The sequence below is a fragment of the Gambusia affinis genome, linkage group LG04 (assembly GCF_019740435.1).
Source record: "Gambusia affinis linkage group LG04, SWU_Gaff_1.0, whole genome shotgun sequence".
Taxonomy (NCBI): Eukaryota; Metazoa; Chordata; class Actinopteri; order Cyprinodontiformes; family Poeciliidae; genus Gambusia; species Gambusia affinis.
Genome location: NC_057871.1, coordinates 5,445,815 through 5,467,547, shown reverse-complemented (window position 1 = coordinate 5,467,547; position 21,733 = coordinate 5,445,815). Strand labels below are relative to the sequence as shown.

Below are 21,733 nucleotides of genomic sequence, written 5' to 3'. Positions count from 1 at the left end.
AATCAATACAGAACAGCCAACGATGTTTGTTGTTCCCAGTCTATAATCTGGAGCAAGTCCAATCAAAATAGAAAAAGTTGCACAAGGAAACATACAGGTGCAGCGAGGAAGACATCAAAGCATCAGGACACAAAACTTAAAGCAATCAGTCCTAAAAATAGAAAATTCACAACAAAAGAAAAGAAAGACAAATGGGCAGAAATAGGAGTCCACATTGGGGAGTGAAAGAAATCAACAGGGATACACAGAAGAAAGAATATCTGGCCAAAAGAAAAATAAAAGGTTTGAGTGGGCTAAAGACAAGCAGACATGGATAGTGGATAACTGCAAAAATTGCACTAGCAAAATAGATGATACTAACATTTACTTGATGCCATGCAATGAAATATGTAAAGATGTTTACAGTTATTGAATTTTATCAATTTAAAGTTCATTCCCCAAATAATTGCAGCAATCAAGAAAACAAGAGAATCTTCAATGAAGCACTCTGTTTTTGCTTTTTTTTGGTCTAATTTAAGGATTCCATCAATTTTTTTTTTATTACCTGATCAGTGAAAATATGTCTTCAATTAGAACAATGTCATTGCATTTCCTCAGATAAAATTTTTACAAAGGCAGAATGTTATTTCTGTGATTTTCTGTTTTTCCCAAATAGCAAAACAACTGATTGAACATTCTCCAAGTGTATTGATTTAATATTTTTGCCAAGGGCTGTATGCTGGTCTTTGTGTGAATGCATGTGTATTCTAACTTCAAGCTATGATCACAGATAACCCTTCTCAGCGTCTGTTCACTGGATCTTTTAGAGCACATTTTAATCTGTGTCCAAGTGCTGAAACCAGATTCTTCCCTTCAAACTACAGGCGCCTCAGATAGTGACAGAGAGCCAACACACACAGTATGCCCCAAAGGATCTTGGACAAAGAATGCACAGGCATATTTACACACACACACACCCACGCACGCACACACCCACATACACACACACCATACAATATTCCACATAGACAAACGAGTCACATGAAGATATATGAGTATATTCTGTAATGTATAGCTGTAAAATCTCTAACCTCTGCTAACTCTAACCTCATTAGGAAGATGAAGAATTTTCAGCAGGCTGCATCCGGACAGAGGAAGTTTGGTCTCTTCTTTCTATTTTTACGTACTTAACGATCACCTCACCTTCTAAGAAGAAACATTCAGTGCTCCTTACACAATCAATGCCCTCAAACACGCCTGGTCCAAACATGGACCAAAAATGTGAATGTGCTAAGGAGGCATCAAAGACAGTTTCTTTAAAAACCTTCTGAGGCGACCTGAGAGACTTGAATCTGCATTAGCTTGGCAACTCTGCATGAGTTCCAATCCATCAAGGGACACATCTGAAGATTTTTTGGTGATGTCAGTGAATATCAGAACTCTGTATACAGGTAAGTGAATTTCATTGCTATAGTTTATTTTTTTTTATTTTTTTACTGCATTGCTGAGTTATGGTCCACGGATGTTGTATCTGCTGTATCTGTTACACAGAATATATGTTTTACTGCACAGGAAGCCGCAATCTGTGATCATTTTTATTGTAATTTTTCAAATAAATATTAGCCTGGTTGTTCAGAAAAAAATATCATGTCTGCTGCTATATCTGTCACATTAAGCATTTGACATGCCGAGGTCAGTAAATCTTCATCAGCGTAGAGGGAGAATATGCATGGCATAGCATGATATCAGGAAACATTAGTCTCAATGCAGCACCATTTCTATAGTGGGCCTCAAGTTGTCAGTGCTAATGCCAGTTTCTTTCCGATTCTAAAGCATAGCTATCAAATTCCCTGTTTTGGCTGGGAAACTACCATGTTTTAACAATTTTTTCCATAATCGTCTGTATCAGTTTTTTCCAGTAAATCTCTGGCATTATGACACAATAAAAAACATTCCTCTGAGTCTTCAAACTGAACTCTGTCACTCGCCTCATGAGAACTCCCACTTGTTGTAAGGTTAATGCTGAAAACAGGAGCAAACCCAGCAAAAGAAAGATGGGTGTGATGAAAGAGAAGGCATTCCTGCCAAAGAAAAGGGATGTCATGTAATATTTTTGAAAAATTTGGCACCGAATTTACTTTCATTAAGCAGAGCAGAATGAGACACAGTCATGCACTGTGAAAGATTTGTAACTGTAATTTAGTGTCTTCCAAAAGGGAAGGAACAATTAGAAATACAACCAAGGCAAGTGAGGTTATAAATTCAGATTGAAATGTCAGTTCTGTGTGCCAAAAACAATATTGCTTTCACCTTGTGTGAGGATTTCAATAAGTGTAAAAGGTAAATTGAGTCAAATTAAGCATGAGTGTTGTGTATGCATATTAGATTATGTCCCGTATAAATATTATAGGCTATTTGTCAGCTAGTGTTAAGTACTGGGTTCCCACTCAACAGGTGCCATAGCAGCACAGCTAGAAAACAAGTTGACCCAAACATGCTGATCTGAGCCATTTTCACTGAAGTGTCACGAATCAAACACAAAACCAAACAATTAGTCATCCTGACCAGATTCTACAATGAGGGTCTGAGGGTCACTACAAGTTTCATAGAGATACCTATGCAATGTAGGTAATGCTGAATGTATGAAAAATCAACTGGAGCACCAACGTTGCAGAAATTAAATATTGTTGACATGCAGCAGTTAGCATTTAATTATAATAAATATGTGCGGTTCAGTTTTTTGTGTTTTCATTTAGAGTTTACTATACTGTATGAATGTTCACAATGTCTACTGAAGTTAAAATATAAAAGGTTAACTTATGGACAATCAATGTGTATGTAAACTGAAAATATGTAAAATAAGTAATTGTGGTTCAATTTGTGTTTTGTTTTCTTTTGTGCTCTATTAGCATAGGAATGTCCACAGTGTTTCAAAGTCAACAGAGGTCGGCCTATCAGATTCTGATCACTTAATTGTAGTTTATAAGTGGTTGACAAGTGGTCATTTAAAATTTCTTGTACACCTGTCTGAAATGTAAGCGATCCTGGAGCTCGGTTGTGGTAGGTGGGATGGTTCGCAGCAGGCGCAAGAAAATTTCCCTAATTTTCAAATCCTAAACTTGACAGGTATGATTTGTGGCAGTGTGCAAGTATGTAGTCAGTAAAATTTATTTATAAAGACCCTTTCATAGATATCATAATGTCAAACTGTTTCATAATGATACAAACATAAAAACAAGAACATATTTCAAAACAAAACTAGGAGCCTAGTTAAAATTCTGCCTGTATAAAAATTGTTTTTACTGCTTCTTAAAAGAATCAGTGGAGTTTATGCAGTACAGGGGCGGCGGAAAAAAGCTCTGGAGTTTTAAAATGAGTCTGTAATCTCCCTAACAACCTCTAGTCAGATGATCTCAAAGTCATAGAGGAACAGTAAGACTCCAGTGGGTTTCAGAATATGTTCAGGAGCTGGGGAATGAAGTGACCTGAACAACAAGAACGATATTTTAAACTGCATCCTATAAGATACAAGGAACCAGTGAAGGGAGGCCAGGACAGGGGAAATGTGTTCTCTTCAATTTGTCTTTGTTAGGAGTCTTGCTGCTGGAGTGTGGACTAACTGGAGTTCATATCAATTATAAAAAATATATGTAGCAGGACAGATATGAAATAGTGTGAAGAAGGTATAATTAGATAAATTACTAGTACTGGAATTGTGGGATTTAGGTACTGAACAGCCTCGTTTCTAACAGGCTACCTTTCTGCATCCCACAAAAATGAGACCAATTTGCTTTTTTGTCAATATGTATCAGAACAGACGTAGACGAAGACAAGAAGCTCATCCTACTTTTAGTGAGCCTCTCTATGCAGGTGCATTGCCCTACACATCTGAGCCAGACACTCTCACACAGGTACTGTACTTCCACACAGAAAACTAAAACTTACTCACATACACACTTTCACAAACGCGGCGTCTGCAAACTGAGGAAATCATAAATAAGTGATGTTGCTCAGTAATGGAATAGTGTGCAGTTGTTGTGGGAGCAAGGGACGTGCTGTCATGACAACCTCAAGGATCACATAAGGTCAGCTGCAGCTGTTGCTTTGCCACCATCGCAGTCACTTCTTCACTGTGTGAAAGTGAAATAGTGTCTGAATCCTACAGTCTGCACGCACGATGAGTGTATGGCAGAAAAGTATGCCAGACCTGGAGCAATACACAATACACAAAAATAGAATGACTCATCATTAAGTATGCGCATATTTCAAAAAATTTGAATGTTGCATAAAAATTCTATATTTCTTGCCAGTCATCTCTAAAAGTTAAACGTTTTTTTTTTATTGAGATTCTTTACACATCGAGGAAAATATTTCAAGCTTTTATTATTTGCTCTTTTAATGGTTATGGAAAATATTTCAAGCTTTTATTAGTATAAATTTAATAATTTATATATATGATAAACACCAACTACAGTGTCTCATAAAATTTGAATATAACATTAGACCAATCAAAAACAAATGTTTGAAGCACAAATGTCAGGCTGCTGAAAAGCATCTCCATGCATCTCCATGCATCTACTTTGGAGATGCATGGACATTTCTCTGCAATCAATACTTGGTTGGGTCTCCTCTTGCATGAATTACTGCATCAACCCAGCATGGCAAAGAGGCGATCAGTCTGTGGTACTGAGCAGGGGGAATGGAAGCCCATTTTGATAACTACCTTCAGGTCATCTGCCTTGTTGGGTCTATAGTCTCATCTCCCTCCTGACAATGAACCATAGATTTTCTATGGGGCTTTAGGTCAGGGGAGTTTGCTGGCCAATTAAGAACAGAATCACCATGGTCATTGAAGTGGCTTTTGGTACCCTTGGCAGTTTGGGCAGGTGCCACATTTTGCTGGAAAATAAAATCAGTATCTCCACACAGCTTGTCAACAGATGGAAGCATGAAGTGCACTAGAATTTCCTGGTAGACAACTGCATTGACTGTGGACTTCAGAAAACACAGTGGACCAACACCAAAAGATGACATGATGCTGCAAACCACCACCGACTATTGGAACGTCACACTGGAATACAAGCAATGTGGATTCTGTGCCTCTCCACTTTTCCTCCAGACCCTTCGTAGTAATCCTGTTCCTTTCCTCTTTATCCCAGGAAAGATTCATTTGACCTGGTCTCTGGGTCAGGTTTGTCAAGGGGAATTGTCTAATATTTGTCTGTGTGTGGGGGCTCTTCTGAAGTAGATTTTGCTTGACAAGCCTGTCAAAGCTGCGGTTCTACCAGTTGAAGTCTTTCCAATGATTGTAAATTCTGCTGATCCAGAGTGAGAGACTGTTAAAAGTTAAGGCAGCCTTTGCATGTGTTTGGGTTATTTAGCTGATTAGAGTGTGAAAGCCAAGAGTTTTGATAGGATTCCAATTTTTTGAGACACTGACTTTTGAGTTTTCATCATCTGTAAGTGTTAACCATGCAAATTTCAAGAAACAAAGGCTTTGAATATATATCACTCTATATCTGATAATTCTATATATGACTTTCATTTTCTGAGATGACTGGCAAGAGCAAGGATGCTCTTTTATGCAACCTTCAAATTTTTTTTAGATCTACCAGCATTATTTTTGCTGGGGCTTTGTCTTCTGACATGCAGAACATAATTATGGAAACCGAGTCTGCCACAGGAACAAACACCGATACTGTCTTAAATAGCAAATTAAATGTATAAAGCAAGAATGTCAACAGTCAATATACCAGACTGTTTTTAAGGAATCCAGAAGGAATATTACTCACAACATGTTGCATATTCTTTACATGTGTTATATGTTTTTGGAACATTGTGAGAAAACACATAATTACCGTACATATAAATTACATCAGAGATCATTTGGCTTTGGAAGCACACCAACAGTGACGCCCATCCCTTCTCAGCCTCCACTATTTTTGTTTTCTGTTTCATACCTGGAACATTTTCTGACTGATGTCTGTATGGCTGCAGTTCTACTGTGGTAAAACAACACAGGGATACTTTGGAAACTCAAGAAAGTAGAGAAAATTCCAAATTTAAACCGCAGGAAAAAACATAGAGAAACTCAAACACTTTAAAATTACAAGTTTTAAAGTGTAATTTTAAAACTCAAAATTTAACTACATCCATTGCAAATAGAGGTTCAAAGCCATCTTTTAATTTAACCAACACACTGCTTCTGACTGGAGGTGACATTAATATTTTGACAAGTTCCAACCTTTAAGACTAAGTAAAATCATGACAAAGGTATGAATAATTTTGAGCTTTATTGTAAATACAACTCCTCTGTACCTTCTTCTCTGTATCTGATCAATTGATTGCAGTCTTTTTTTAAATTCAAGATAACAGAACAGGTGGAGTAGCAGAGTTTAGATTTTTTTGTTGATTATTTCTAACTTCTCTGACCAATGGTTCACATTTGTCAAACTACCTCTTTTCATTATTTTTTTTATCAACAACCTATACCAGATTTTTTCCTCTCATCACTGTTGTTTTTTACTGTAACCACCAGTTTCCAGTCTCTCACTTTGTCTGCATAATGTACATCTGCATAATGATATTTTTTAACTAAAATGCTGCAGCTGGCAGGATGGTGTGTGATGTAGAAATGTTCAGCTGTAATTGTTTTATGCCATCATTTATATGCTATCTTCTTGTTCTGGCGTATGTGCCAACTTTGATTAAGTTTATGTTATTATGTTTTCTTGTTATCCAGTTTGATTAGTTGATGTGCAGCCAGTGGGACAGAAAGCCATGTTTGGAATCCTAGATTGAAAACTGTTTCCTCGAATAACTCATTATTCATAGCCTAAATGCAATAATCCATCTCAGAATTGGCTAAATATGAATATATTGGAGTATGGCTTGAATAAAGTATTTCTTCATTAACATAATTTCAAGAAATAAAACAACTGAAATAAAGGTTGTTGTCTCAAGTTAAATGTCAGCTTCAAACCTTTTAATACACTTTTATTTTTGACACAAACACTGTGCACACAGATTATTTCAATGTAAACCGATTTACAACCTTATTAGTGATATTTTGGCCAACAATTATACAGGTGACAATCGTTATACTGTTCTTATTGTTCTACTCACATTAGTATAGATTTCACTTATATTTATAATTACATTTTAGTATTAACATTTAATCATTGCTTAGTAAGTAGCAATTCCAATTATTTATGGTCCAATTAAACTTATTGGACCAATGATGTCAGAACTTTTCTTTCCAGCTGATCACATCAGAGGTTGCCAGAACGACTCATCACTGTTTCACTGTTGTGTCTCCAATCTAGAGATGGTGAACACTCATCTTGTTTTCTTTGAAATTTCAAATCCTTTGCTTTGTTTAGGAAATTCTTTTAATCTTATCTCTCTACTGCAGATAAGGTGCTTGTTTCCAAACCATGCCACAAAGCGTTCCACCAACTTTGTACTTGGCCTCTTGCCAATGTCAAAAACACCCGATGAAAATCGGAAATCTAAGGTGTACAAAGGCAAAAAATGCTAAGAGTGCAGTCTCCTGTGGTGCATGTGTGCTGCTGGCCACCTGGTTAGACACAAAACCTTGGTGTCACAAACTGCGGTTTGTTTGTCAGGTATTGATCCAGGTGGTTGCTGAAGCCTCCACCTGTATCTACTGGAGAGATTTGATGAAGGAGGTGTATAACGCCATCATCAATTCCAACTCCATGGTGCCTTTCTTTTCAAGTTGTTTAGAATTTGAGGTTGTAGTTGAACGAAGACTTGAGCTTTTGAGATAAGAATCTGCTGCATCTTGTTGTTAAAGAAGAAAGAAAAAAAACAAACTTGTTGCTATGGTTCCACATTGTAACAACTGACCAGAAGTAAAACAGTAGCTGTGAAAATTATTCCAGCTGCACAGCATCCAAAACCTGAGGGAACAATCTTCCAAAAAAACATAACTGAAATAGCAAAAGGAGGAATAATTTTTTTATTTTTTTTTAAAGAATAAATCAGAATAAATATAACAGACCTAGTCCAACATGCTGCCACCCGGAGCATAAATTTAATTAAAGTTTTTCTCACATCAGTAAAATTTGCATAGGTTAGTGGATTTTTTAAAGCAATTAACAAAATCTGAAAAACCTTGTTTAAGACCTACAAAAGCATATTGTTTGCTCAAAATGAATAGTTAATTCCTTAAAACAAGTATTAATGTAAATTAAAATTCAAATACCTGACACAATTGTTTATTAACAAAATAGTCAAATAACTTTGTCATGTTTTGATTATAACCATTCACTCTAAAATAAGTTACAAACTACTATGTTTAGAGAGACAAATATGTACAAGACACTGAATATACATGTTTTCCCATCTACATTCGTTCTTTGCAGTTCTAGTTTGTATTTTCAACAAATATAAAACGCTTTTTGGAAAAATCTGTGCAAAACTGTAAATATAATTGAAAGCTGAGATTATCTGGAAAGATTCAGAATGAACAGATTTATCTGACAGTGTTGAATTAGTTTTTAGAAAAAAATAAATGCATAAAATTTACTTGACAAATTTTTACAATTGCTGATTATAAGACGTTCCTGAATATAAGGTGGATTATTCAAGAAAAAGAAATATAAATCATACTAGAGTATAAGTCACATTTATTTAGAGATTGTCAAACATGAGGAGGGCCCTGTTCATGTTAATGATATGATAAGTTAACAAGTATTCAGCAACCTATTTTTTAAGAAACTCAAACTTATCACTTGGACATCTGCTGACTGTTCCTGACAAAACCGACGTTCATGCTCTACGTTAGGAAGGTCAGGAACAAAGTGCGCAGCAGAGCAGAGACACATGCAGTGTAAATCCGGGTTGCTATAGAAGCAGCCGCACTAATGGAGCAAAACACTGCAAAGCCATTTATGTATATTTTTTTTATGCACATCTTGCTTTCAGCCCGCGATAAGCTTTCCAATGCTCATGTCCGACCATATGAATTAATATTTAACACCACAGTTGATAGATGTTTCATGAAGAACAACAAAACACTTAAAAATCACACCTGACTATCAGTTGCAGGACTGGCAAAACTATAAAAAAAAGTCTAGTGACCTATAGTTTTATACAAAACAATTATTCGAAGTTCATGAAAATAGTTGATTTTGGTTCAAAAGACATAAGGAAATTATGTTATAAAGCAGCTCTTGATTATATGGCAGGTTTTGCTGCATGTCCAAAATAATTAGCAATTTGTTGGAAAGAATGAAAACCTGCTGCTAGTTAAATGTTGTGGAGGTTGAACTAACAGTCATGAGAATTTCAATTATAATCAGAGATGCACCAAAGCAAGAAAAAAAAATGGTATAATTGTTCTCAATTATGAGGATGGATGGATTTCTTTATTAGATGAATCTATTGTCATTTTATTTGAATACAGCTCTGTGAAAATTCAAATAAAAATAATATTCAACTCAACAGTAAACATTAACCACTATATTGCACTCAGAATGGCACTATAGGCAAATATTCATATTACTTCCAGTCAGCCAAAACAAGTTTTTCAAATGAAAAGATTGCTTCAAACCTGAATCTGCCCAGGATATGAATAGATTCAGACTTATAGTAACTGTAGCTCTAAGGTGTACAGCACCAACTGCTGTTCTCCACTGTTACTTTTAGGAAGCCCCTGTAAGTTGTGTTTTAAACCTCCAAACAAATAACCCCTAAAATGACATGGACTGGTAGTTGCTTTGCTCACAGTCCTTTCTGCTGCTCCATAAGTGACTTATGGCTCAGCTAGAAAATGTCCCTTTAAGATGCATCACTTCCCTAGCTCTCTTCAGACAGATTGCTCAGAGAGGGTGAAAGCTTCAGAATATCTCTGGTTATATAAAACACTGAAAAAGAACTCAAAGCAAAAGTGCTGAAACAGCAACACCAGTAGCTTTTCATTTTTACTAACAAGGGCAGTTTGTCTATACAAAGCAGTCTGATGGGTGACTAATTCTAGAGTTCTAGAGGGTGGTTGCTTACAGTAAATTTCAATTGTGTGTTTATTAATGTCAAATAAAATATATTAGCCATTAAGGAAGAGACTGCCACATCTAGAAAAAGCACTAATGTGAATAAGTGGCAGTATTATGAGCGAACCAATGTTTTACAGGGAGTAAGAGGAACGCTCAACTTTTACAACAGTCAACAAAGGCATAGCAGATGTCTTCAAGCAACATGAAACACTTTTACCAACAGTTGACAGATGCTCCTTTTGTGCACAGGGGTTGATGCTTTCTATATGCATAGACAGAATATATTTATATATATAGGAGTATATTTATTTGCTTTGAGAAAATACTTTAACCCTCCTGTTATGTTCGTTTCTGACGTACAGCAATAATGTTCGCGGGTCAATTTGACCCGGGGAGTGTTTAGTCATGCTATAGTGTCAGAAACCAAAAAAATCCTCCAAATCTTTTTTGTGTCTGATTATTAACTCCTATACTAACCATTCCAATCAATATTTGTGCAATTATGTTTTTTTATTCCTCACAAATAAAGGATCAATGATGACAATTTACTCATTTGGACATAAAAAATGTGATTTACAATTTTTTTTATGCCCACTGAAAAACCTAAACACAAAATAACACTAATTATCTTTGAAAGTGATTTTTTGTAAATTTTTTTGCATTACATTTTTAATTTTTTTTCTAAGGGTGACCCCGCCTCTCGCCCGGAACGCAGCTGGAGATAGGCACCAGCAACCCTTGGATGGATGGATGGATGGTTTTCTAAGGGTGATCTTTATAATTGAACTTGAGACACATTTACTGTTCTTAGTTGGAGATGAAGACCACTGAATTTCACCATTTTTTGACATGAATGTCTTGCTTCGAGAAACATGAACATCATTTTCATCAATTGCTTCATAATCAGAATCATCAGACTCAGAATTGACCTCAATACTGTCTTCAGCTTCAGAAACCTCCTCTTCTATTTCACTGTCATGATCAACAAGAAGTTCCAGAGCTTCCAGGGCTGTCATCTTCTTTTTCCTGCTGCTCATTTCCTGACCTCTGACAGTGACAATATCACATGTACCTTTAGTGTGTAATGTGTTTAGGACTCCCTTGCAGAGAGTATTTATGCCCTCCCACCTCTCCCCTTCTAGTGAGTGTCACTCAGTGTGGGTGGAGTTTTTCCACGGGAACAGAAAAGAGAAAAGGTTCCCAAACACCTGCTTTCTCAGTTTCCTTGTGAAGTAAAGAGAATAGTGAGAATGTAGGCTTGTGTGCATGCATGTGTGTGCGTGCGGGTGTGAGTGCGTGTGTGTGTGTGTGTGTGTGTGTGTGTGTGTGTGTGTGTGTGTGTGTGTTGAAATATGTCTCAAAGTTGCAAGTAAACAAACAGAATTGGACATTTTTTAAAACTTTTTACCCTTCAACTTGTATGCCGGGTCAAATTGACCCGAACAGTATCTATGTAACAAATAGACACAGAGGGGGCTGCAAGTGTGTAAAATGAAAAATATTTTTTATATACATAGAGTGCACCTATTAAGACAAATAGAAAAAGTTTCATGCAGAAAAAATACTTCTAACTATTTTTTATTTTTTTTTAAACTTTGAAACGGGTCAAATTGACCCGCAACATAACAGGAGGGTTAATTGGCTCTGAAATGGCTCCGGTGCCTTGGAGTTGTTACCAACTCCTGAGTGAGCAAGCCTGGCATCCCTTATGTAAACTACCTGACTCCACCTGACTCCATAAAGCCATTGTAGTGTCTGAAAGCAGGAAATATCTGTACGTTTCAGTAACACGTCCAAGCTGAAACCTTTGTACTTTGAGGGACCTATATATTCTACAGCTTTAAGCTGCAATTTATGGAGATGGATTCCAATCAAGATCAGTTACAAGATTATTTTTTTTTGGTACAAAAACGATGATGGAAAACTGTGGGTGAGCCACCTGCACCCTATAAAAGCAGAGAGGCTCTAGTTTTGGGGTGTATTATATTGGCGTTGTCCCACCAACTGGTCTCTAGATTTTGGACTTGCTTAATTTTATTTGGATTGACTAATAAATATTAAAATCCACTTTACCTTTGCATCCAATAGAGCCATATTATAGGCAACCCTAAGAAATGTGCTTCACCATTCAAGCCAGAGCCTTAAAAGTCTTTGGTATATTGCTGTGAAATTTGTGAATTGGCCAAGGGCAAAAGAAGAAGCTAAAGTCAACCAGCTACTGTTACACCTTGGAGCTACCAATCGAATTACAGAGTAAAGGTCGACTTATGTGAGGGTAATCTGTTTTAGTGAGGTGACAGTGGGATGAGGTGGTGACAGGTGAGCTATGAGACCAGATAGCTGTGTTTGCTATTTTCAGGTTAAGCATAACATAACAACTCCACACACACACACACACACACACACACACACACACACACACACACACAGGAAACAGTATCCTTTTAGCTTGTCACTATTCTGTATCAATTTGTTCGTTGTCTTGTATTCCCTTACGTCTTTTACCATCTTCATAACTCTTTCTTTCCATAGTCAATATATAAAGTTACTCTCATTATATTAAATGTTAAAGTAAAGTTAATTTGACTTGATTGTCACACCTGAACTTGACCCTTTCAACTTGAAAAACACTGATCTCAAGTGTAACATTCAAGTATTAAAACATGATATTTTGCGCTGGTGTAAGAGAATTAGCTACTGGTATTCTGAAGCTCGTTTTCTACTTGACTTATCAAACAATGTGTGTGAATGTGTGCACCAACAAAGATGGACTCTCACCGTCCCCACGTATTACTGAAGCAGTGGGAACATCTGGTAATCCTGGGCCTAACGACCCACCTGCTTTAAAAACAGGTAATGATCAGTCGATATCAACATACCGCGGATTCCTTATTGCATCTGTTAAATAAGTCAAAGGATGCGGCTCTACTGAAAATTGCGAAAATTTCAGCTAAATCTACAGGCTAAAAAATACATTTGTTGTTTCATTAACGATCCAATAACTGCATCCTTTACAAAACATCCTGTAGTAGAAGGTAAATTCAAGTTGAATCACTTATGAACATCAAAGGAGTGGATACTTAAAACATTGTAAATATGAACATAGACAAGTGACGTAATTTTGATAGTGGCCAGTAAAAAAGCCATAGTGAACAAGAAGCATAATCAGGGGAAGTACTACTAACCTAATAGAAGTTCTTTCTCTATGTTTAATGGTATAGAGGAAAAATAATAAAATAGGCTCACAGATTTCAAATGACAGAAAATGTCATAGGATAAGGTTAAAACTGGAAATTACTCGGTGTCATGAAATCCACTTCATCATCGCAGAAAAACTGACTGATCACAAGGTACTAAGGAAAAACAGACAGATGAATTTGTACTTGAGAGATGAAGAGGAGGAGATAAAGTAGGAGGGCGTGTGGAAGCAATTCCTTGCACACCTCTCAGTCATAAATATGGAAAAGGAACAGCGTGGCTCAGCCAGCCCTCCTACGATCAGAATGTTATCCTTCTTCTCTGGCAGAATGAAAAAAAGCTTCAAGCTCAGAGAAAAACAGCACTGAGGCAAACAAATGAAATAATATGCAAGCAACGAGATGTAGCATTGTGTACAAATAATTGCAGATAAGAGAAGGATCAATTGAAAGGAGGGCATTTCCGTAGTTCTCTGTCTGAAAAAAACATTACTTATGATGAGGATTTGTGGCATTGAAATGTGTTTAAAGCTTCCCTAAAAAATTAGCTACAATATTTAAACATTTACAATGAATGACGTACACTTTCTTTTTTTTTTCCCCTCCAGGGGGTCTTTTGTGGGCTCTGGTGTCCCTTATTTGAAAGTAGGCTGACAGGAAAGAGGGAAAGACATGTGGTAAATGTCAACGGGTCAGGGAATCGAACCGGCGACAGCCGCGTCGAGGACTCAAGTCCTCCAAATGTGCACAGCACGCCCAATGATGTACTTTCAAGAGATATTTTGTTCATGTTGACTTTTCACTATAATGATAACATGTTAAGAGAAAACAATCAATCAAACCTAACATCTAACTTGAAGCCTGTTTCTGTATTTGAGAAAACATTTTAGCAACATTGTTACTTTGAAACAAGAAAATTACTTTTTTTTAAATCCTGGAAATGTTCTCCAGGTGATAGGAGGCTGACTTCATAGTTGTTATTATGTCAAATAGGAGGTTTCCTAAGATCAAACCTTGAGGAACCCCACATTATTTATCAATTTCAATAAGATTTCCTATTGACACAAAGAAGTCCCTCTCCTTTAGGTAAGACTCAACTGTACATAAAGTTTGACCCAGTTTTCCAGTAATATATGCCTTCTTGTAGTTGAAGGAGTGTTTCTTTGCCTCTTAAAAACGACCAGCTACATCTTATCTTCATCAGATATCTAGGTCTCACCTACCTATTAACTTATGTGGTAATAATGCATAGTTACTAAAACAACTTTTTTCATATAAAGTTTTTTAGTTTATTTTTAATTTTTACCAAGAACCTATGCTGGTATTCTGAATCTGCTCATGGTTCAGACCAGTTTATATGTACAGATTATGTTTTATTCTATGTTAAAAGCCTGTTTTCTATTAAACATACCTGGTTAGATTAGAATGTGCTTTTCAAAACTGGGAAGGGCAAATGTGTTAATGGATTTTGCCCCCCAGTAGATTACTGTTAAATTTATTTTGGGTACATAACAATCCTGAAACAAATCCTCACCATGAGATTATGACCTTTCCCCCACAGTCAACAGGGATGACAGGTGAATCACTTTGTTTGCCAATCCTGTTCCACCTACACCAGAAAAAGGTTAAATCTGAACTCAGACCCTCAGAGTCTTTTCATTGCTCCCACATGAATTTTTTATGCTTAGCAGAAGATTATTTGTATATTTCTGTCTCTGGTTTTGTGTATGTTGAACAGCTGTAGAAAACCAAGAAAAATTTATACCTCTCTACATTGCAAGTGTGGTTATTCTATTATTTTTAGTATTAAATCCTGCCTTGAGATTTTTCAGGTAAAATATTTACCACATAAACACTTTGTGAGTCTGAAGTTGACAAGATGACAAATCAGGTCTATTTAAATGTTCCTTTTGAGAATTAGACAGAATGACACAGATTTATGACTTTGTCTTGTAGTACATTAATTTAAACAGCATGCACACATCACTTGAGTAATATTTTCAATATTGTATCTCTACTATTATGATTAGACAGCTATTCAGTCCTCAACTAGCTGTCAACTACTTTTACTTGAGTAGGATTTGGCTACTCTATCCTTTTCTGCCTATGGAAAATGGTGAATAATTGTATTTAGCTTATAGCCATTGTAGGATGATGACCTTTTTGCTGAAAATAGTATATTTTACAGAATACTTACCCCTTATAGGTACAACAGTGCTAAATCTAGAATATTTTAGTAAAGAAAATGTAACTGAGTACATGGAACTAGTAGCTATTCACCTCTGACTTTAATGTGATTAAAATAATCCATAAAATCTCAATTTTTATCCTAAATAATTTAAATTTTCCACATGATGGGGTCATTTTTGATGCATTGTGTTTAAGGCCAATTCACCGTACACTTGCTGTACCTAGAATAGATGCAGTCATGCCATATTCTACCTGGAGTAGACATGTTTGACAGCTGAAAGGGGAATCACAACACACAGAGCAAAAATGGTGGTTGTACCTCTACATGTAGTAGTTTTCTGGTAGCTCAGTAACATTCAGCACCAGTGATTCAGCACTGAGAGCGTCAGAGCAGCAAACTGAAGCAAAGCCTTCTGCTCTACATTGCACTGTGTCAGGTCACTTACATTTGACAAGTGATCCCCACACTGAGTCATGTTCTCTCTGGCTCTGCCTCTAAACCAGACCTTGAAAATATGAGTTCCTAGTCTATTTATCTATACTATTCATCTATCAAGGATTCATTGACTGATCAAAGAAGACATTTATTTGGTTTGCATACACAACTGAAATGCCTCTCAAGACTATCTGCACTGCTTAGACCTTGTTTCAGCAAAAGCTGCATACTTCCTTGATTGAGGTTGAATGAGTTGAATATTGTATCGCACTTACTAAGCTTGAAACTCCGTTCTACTCCCCAGTTCCTTTACCTCTCACATTTAAAGAGATATTTTATTGGAAAAACAGAAAAGAACACGGTATAAGGCAAGGCAAGGCAACACCTTTTGTGTAGCACATTTCAACCACAGGGGAATTTAAAGTGCGCTACCTTATGTAAACATTAAACAAACAAGAAACGTTACATTGTCGAGGCAAAAGAAATGAGTGGTGAAAGGTGTGAATGCAGACAACAGTAATGACATTCCAGTTAGTATGAATTGAAGGCAACTCTTAACAAACTGTTTTTTAGCATTGATTTAAAGCAACTCTGCGTTTCAGCCTTTTTGCACAAGATGCTAAAATGTATGATTCTTGACACGGACAGAATGGAGGAGAAAGTAATTGGTTTTACCGTCTCAAGGCAGGACTGATGTGGCTGAGTCACAGATCCATTGTTTTCACTGAATAGGGAAATGTGAAATGAGAAGTTAGTTGATGGCTTTTGGTGTTACAAAGTTCTTTAGTGTATACAGAAGCTGAATACGTCAGACAGCTTCACACATCTTCAAATTAGGGTTTTACTTTGCTGTAAAATGTTGCATTATTTTGTTGGAGAAAGATGAAATTTGAACTTGAATGTAGACCACTTAGGACCAAGGACCTCTGGGGTTTTAATTGTCTGTCTGCTGTGAGATGGCAGGCTTGAACCTTACCATCTGAAAGCTGCAGCTAAAACTCAGATTTACTGAAGCAGGCAACATTTTTCCAATCTGTTTTCCCTAATTTCAGTGACCCTGATCAAACTGACTGACTTTATTATAAAAACGAACAATGTAGGAGCAAAGTGCCACAACAGCGCATCAAATGGTGACATAAATCGTGACATAAATGTCACCATTTGATGTGCTTTTTAAGATTATACCTTCAATTTCCTGCTTTGAGCTGACAGGAGTAACACCCAGAGTGGTCTGTACCCTTTCAAGTTTTGATGTGTTGTCTTTTCAGAGATGGTATTCTGCAAAGCTTGGTTGTAACAATAGTTTACTTGAGCTACTGTCACCTTTCTATCATCTCAAACCAGTCTGTCCATTCTGAGCAAGAGAGCGTGAGAACATTTTTAGATTAAATCCACTTTGTTCTCCGGTCTGATGGCTACTTTGGTTAGGGTTATCGGCTTGACAGAGCTACTGCTACTTACTACCAACTATCGATACTCAATCTCATCTGTTTTGGATCCACGCTGGTAAAGAACAACACAGATGGGCACCTTTTCTCACCTTTACGTCTCACTGAGATGGTTTTATACCTGAATATGGTAATAAGTGAGGAAAACCTGTTCCGCATTATGTAAAGTCATACTGTTTTAATCAAATAGGACAATCCAACTGCTTAGGCACCACTCAACCAAAAAGACCAGCACTGAAACAGGTTTAGGCAAAAATAATGAAGAACTAAATACATTTACACAAATGTCCAAATTTGCACAGAAATAAAGATAGAACCATAAGAAAACTACTTAAATAGTTAAGAGGTGATTTAAGACCAGCAGATTGGCCTTAAAATGTGTGAAAACTTGTGGGAAGGCGTGTGAACCAGGTGCTACAGTGGTTTCATAATGATGGCTTCTAATTGCTAGGAACTGAGGGTTTCTCTTTAGTTATCATAGTTAAAACAACTGACTTTGGACTGCTTGAATATGTTAACTGTTTTGCAAATGTCTTGTAACAGTAACAAATGGTTAACAGGAGTCTTCTGCTCAGCTGAGATGGCGATGATGACAGCTGAGTGAATCCCAGTTCCTTTAAGCAGGTGAATCAGGAAAAAACTGTAATTCTGAAAGAACAAATAGGAACCTCGGCAGCACATCACTGTGTGCAAGATTGTGTTATGAATCAATGAAGCTGGTTAAACACACTGTCCTCCTCTCATAACACATTCAGTTCTGTGGCTTTCTCTATTACTGGCTCAGAGATGTGTCACCACCAGCAGATTAACAATTCCACTTCTGCCCTGCCAAGGTAGATAAAACATTTTGAGCGTGTGCTATTAAAATAGCATCAGAACAGTGTAAACAGGTTTAATTTGGCGGCTTCATCTTGTCAAACATTTATCACAGAGAGTCTGAGGAATTAACAAGGTTATATGAAACTTTTTTCTATTCTGAATTTAAAAAATGATTTAAGATACAACCACAGATGAGCTTTTTTGTCTGTGCCTAAGGGGGAAAAAGAAAAAGAAAGAGAAAGGAGATTAACATTGAATAGAAGGATTCTTCATTTTTCTATCATTTTATTGATTTTTTTGCTCCCACAGGATCTACTTCCAAACAATTAAGGTAACTTCATTCACATTTATGTTACTTTTGGAGTAGCCTGAGGGACTCTGGACAGGAAGTGTAGAAAAAGAAAACTGGATTAAGGGCAATAGTGAGACTTTAGAAACTTAATCAAAGCACAGTCTGATTCAGGAACTCAGGAGATAATTAACATAAAACAGTCAATTCATGCAAAAACCAAACACTGAATTTTTCAAAGGGTAAACTTATTACAAAGAAGCCATAGGTTCTTCTTTTCTTGTACAGTATTGATTGGACCATAAACCAATACTGCTATTCTCACAAATACCTGTTTGAGAGGGAAACATCATCCAAAGGTTACTGCATTTTCTGCCTTTTTATTTGCTGAAGAAAGATAGGGTACTGAAATTCAAATGACTTTTTATATGCCCGCTTTTGCTCAAAGCATATTCAGCTTACAGGAGTTATTAGGTGTGCTGTAGACAAACAACTGAAAAAAATATTTCGCTTAACCTCATCTGTCATAAATTGATATGAGAAATTATTATTTTTTGACTGATTGATCTAGAGTTCATATAATATTGAATCAAGTTTAGCAGTGACATTTTTCTTACCATTTTTCCAGTCTGGATTGAAACCTTTGTCTTTCCTTTCAACTTTCTCTCTATTCTTCTTCTGTCATCTTTCTGCTTCCTATTTACTGACCGTAGTGAAAAGGACTTTTTAATGTTCTTTTTCATATGTCAAATTATTTGTAATTCTTAAGGACAGAGAGTTCTTCAAAACTCAGAATATTTTATTGATTTATAGTTTGCAAACCAAAATAATCTTTAAGGGACAGGTATTATTTTATAGCGCATTCAAGTAAGTATGTTACATTCAGTTGTTGTAAAATGCTGCAAATGCTGTATATCAAAGATAACTTAAAAGAAATTTGACTTATTAATTCGATGTCTGGAATTTGGGCCTATGTCTCTTTAAGAAGCTCTTACTCTTACTGCTGCCACTAGTCTGGAGGAGCTGAGAGGGGAAGTCGTGCCACCAAGTCGGTTATTGTTATAAGTCAAGGTTTCATAACAGATTTTAACTGAAAGCTAAATGGTCACAAACACACAGTAGACTGTGGTGTCAACGTACAGGGGTGACAATACCCATTGCCCTCAGTTGTAACATGCTTAGATTCTTTTACTAAATTGATTTCAGATTGTCTTAAATATCTACCAGCTCACTTGAACCACATAATGAGATGCCTTTGTCTGTCATTCTGAAAAACATTTTCTTTTCATTTACACTTTCTCTCATGTTGCTGGCTACCTGTCAAATTGTTTAGCTCAATTGTGCAATAATGCCAGCTAAAAAGGAATTCAGAAGCATTTTTGCTATAAGCGTTTCAGTTTTAATATTCAAAAATATTATTTTCAGAGGACAGTAGATAATTTATATTGTACATATTTATTGAAAATCCAAATTTAAATAATCAGTTATTCTAATGTGTTTATTGATGACAGGGGAAAAACCAAGGCATCCAGAGAAAAGTCACAAAATCTGAGCAAAAGCAACTGACCAGACGTCTCAAAAGAACACAAACCGTTCTTCGAAGAAGAGTCACAACGAAAGTGTTTCTTGTATATATTTGGTTTGCATGGTTGCATGTGCTTGAGTCAGCAGGTGTGTGTGCCTGAGATATTTGTTGTCCAGAATAAAATGCCAACCAACCCTCTAGGGACGTTATTGTAAGAAAAAAGTAGTTTCTTAGCAAAATGGAAAAAAAATGTTGACGTGTACATTATCCTAAATCCCTGTGTGTGCGTGGGGTGTGTGCGTGCGTGTGTGTGTGCATGCATTAAGGTACGAGACACTGTGGGACATTTTAGTATTTTGGCTGAACAGCATAATACATCATGAACGGCTTTATAAACCAAAGAATGTTAGAAGAGCATTAAAGAAGACAATGTTCTTAAATATGTTTTTAGGTTTTATTTCTTCTTATGTGTTTCTTTGTATTACACTTATTCAATAATTGTAATGATGTAATACTGTATTTTTAAATTTCAGCATAATATCCTTTGTTACTTTGTTTCAAACCCGCTAAACAAAAAGCTGCATTGAATAAAACAGATTACTTTTTGCAGATGTATCATTTATTTTTTGCATTATTTTGTTGAAATTTGCTGTAAAAATTATCTATAGTATGCAGTTTAGCTCAGATGAATGGTGTAATACACTGTACAATTAGTCAGACCAACAAAACCAACACCATGAGAAAAATACATTACAAAAACACTGTTGTTGATTATTTTTCTGACTCATTTCTGTCTTTACCATCGTAAAGTGCACACTGCTCTTTCACATACTCATACATCAGCCATAGACAGTAAAAGCAACTATTGTTCATCCATTTGGTCAAATATATTTTCAGTATTCAGAGTCCGAATATATGACACTTTAAACACAATTTCCAATAAAATTTTGGATGCAAGCATTCAATTCACGTTCTCATGCTGCAGACTGTGATATTTTAATGACAACTATGAAGAGTGTAATGTTTTATATGTTATTGATTCTTTGTCACCTGCTGGATAATATGTCATTGTGTTCATTGAGTAAATAGTAAATAGTTTTCTTTGACCAGATGTTAAAAATAATGAACAAAAGGTGGTGTGAAAGACAATAGAAAAAAAGAAGAAAGCAAACTGAAAAAAGTATGTTGTGCAGGTAAAATGTATCTAAAAATACCAAACATATTACTTCAGTAACTTCCATTAAAATTAATCAAATAACTAGTAAGAAAAAGCAAAGAAAAAAAGTAAATTAAAAAATGAACCTATATATTGATTACCATCAAAAACCACTGATAGCTTCGCAGTAGGTAGCAATTTTCAGAGTGAATTCTATTTTAGGGATGAATTATCTGCAATTTAGCTGTAGATGTGTAACTGAAGCAATCTAGCTGCAGGGGTCTTGAAAGGGTTTGCACAGTTCAAGAATGGTTCCTTCCAACATGATATATTCATTTTAGAATGATGTTAATCTTTATTTATTTATTTTTTACCAGCCTCTCTCTATTTAAATAAAAAATGACCAAAGTAAAGAAAGACGCTCCACATTAAATGATAGAAACTGTATCACGCTGTATTTTGTTATTTGTATTTTTAAAAATGTTAGCAGCTATATTAAAAAATAGAAGTAATGAATAGATGAGTAGATGAAGTTCACTAATTACTTCACACAGAAAAGCTCATGCAATAAAACTGAGCCATGTTGTGTTGCAAGAAACAGTTTTATTCATTTTTTTTTCTTCATTTTCTATTTTTATTTGTAGAAGCTGCAATATTAAACAAAAATAAAAC

The 21,733-nt window shown here is 35.9% G+C and overlaps 1 protein-coding gene across 5 annotated transcripts in view; it reads right to left on the bottom strand.

The window, feature by feature from the left end:
- LOC122829151 (teneurin-3-like) overlaps positions 1 to 21,733 on the bottom strand; it is a 314,256-nt gene that overhangs the window by 258,709 nt on the left and 33,814 nt on the right. For 3 of the 5 annotated variants that reach the window (XM_044113472.1, XM_044113474.1, XM_044113477.1), the window contains exon 2: positions 16,500 to 16,548. The exons of the other annotated variants lie outside the window; for them this stretch is intronic. The gene's annotated coding sequence lies outside the window, so the exon portion shown is untranslated. The remainder of the gene's footprint in view (positions 1 to 16,499; positions 16,549 to 21,733) is intronic. 5 annotated transcript variants of the gene reach the window in all.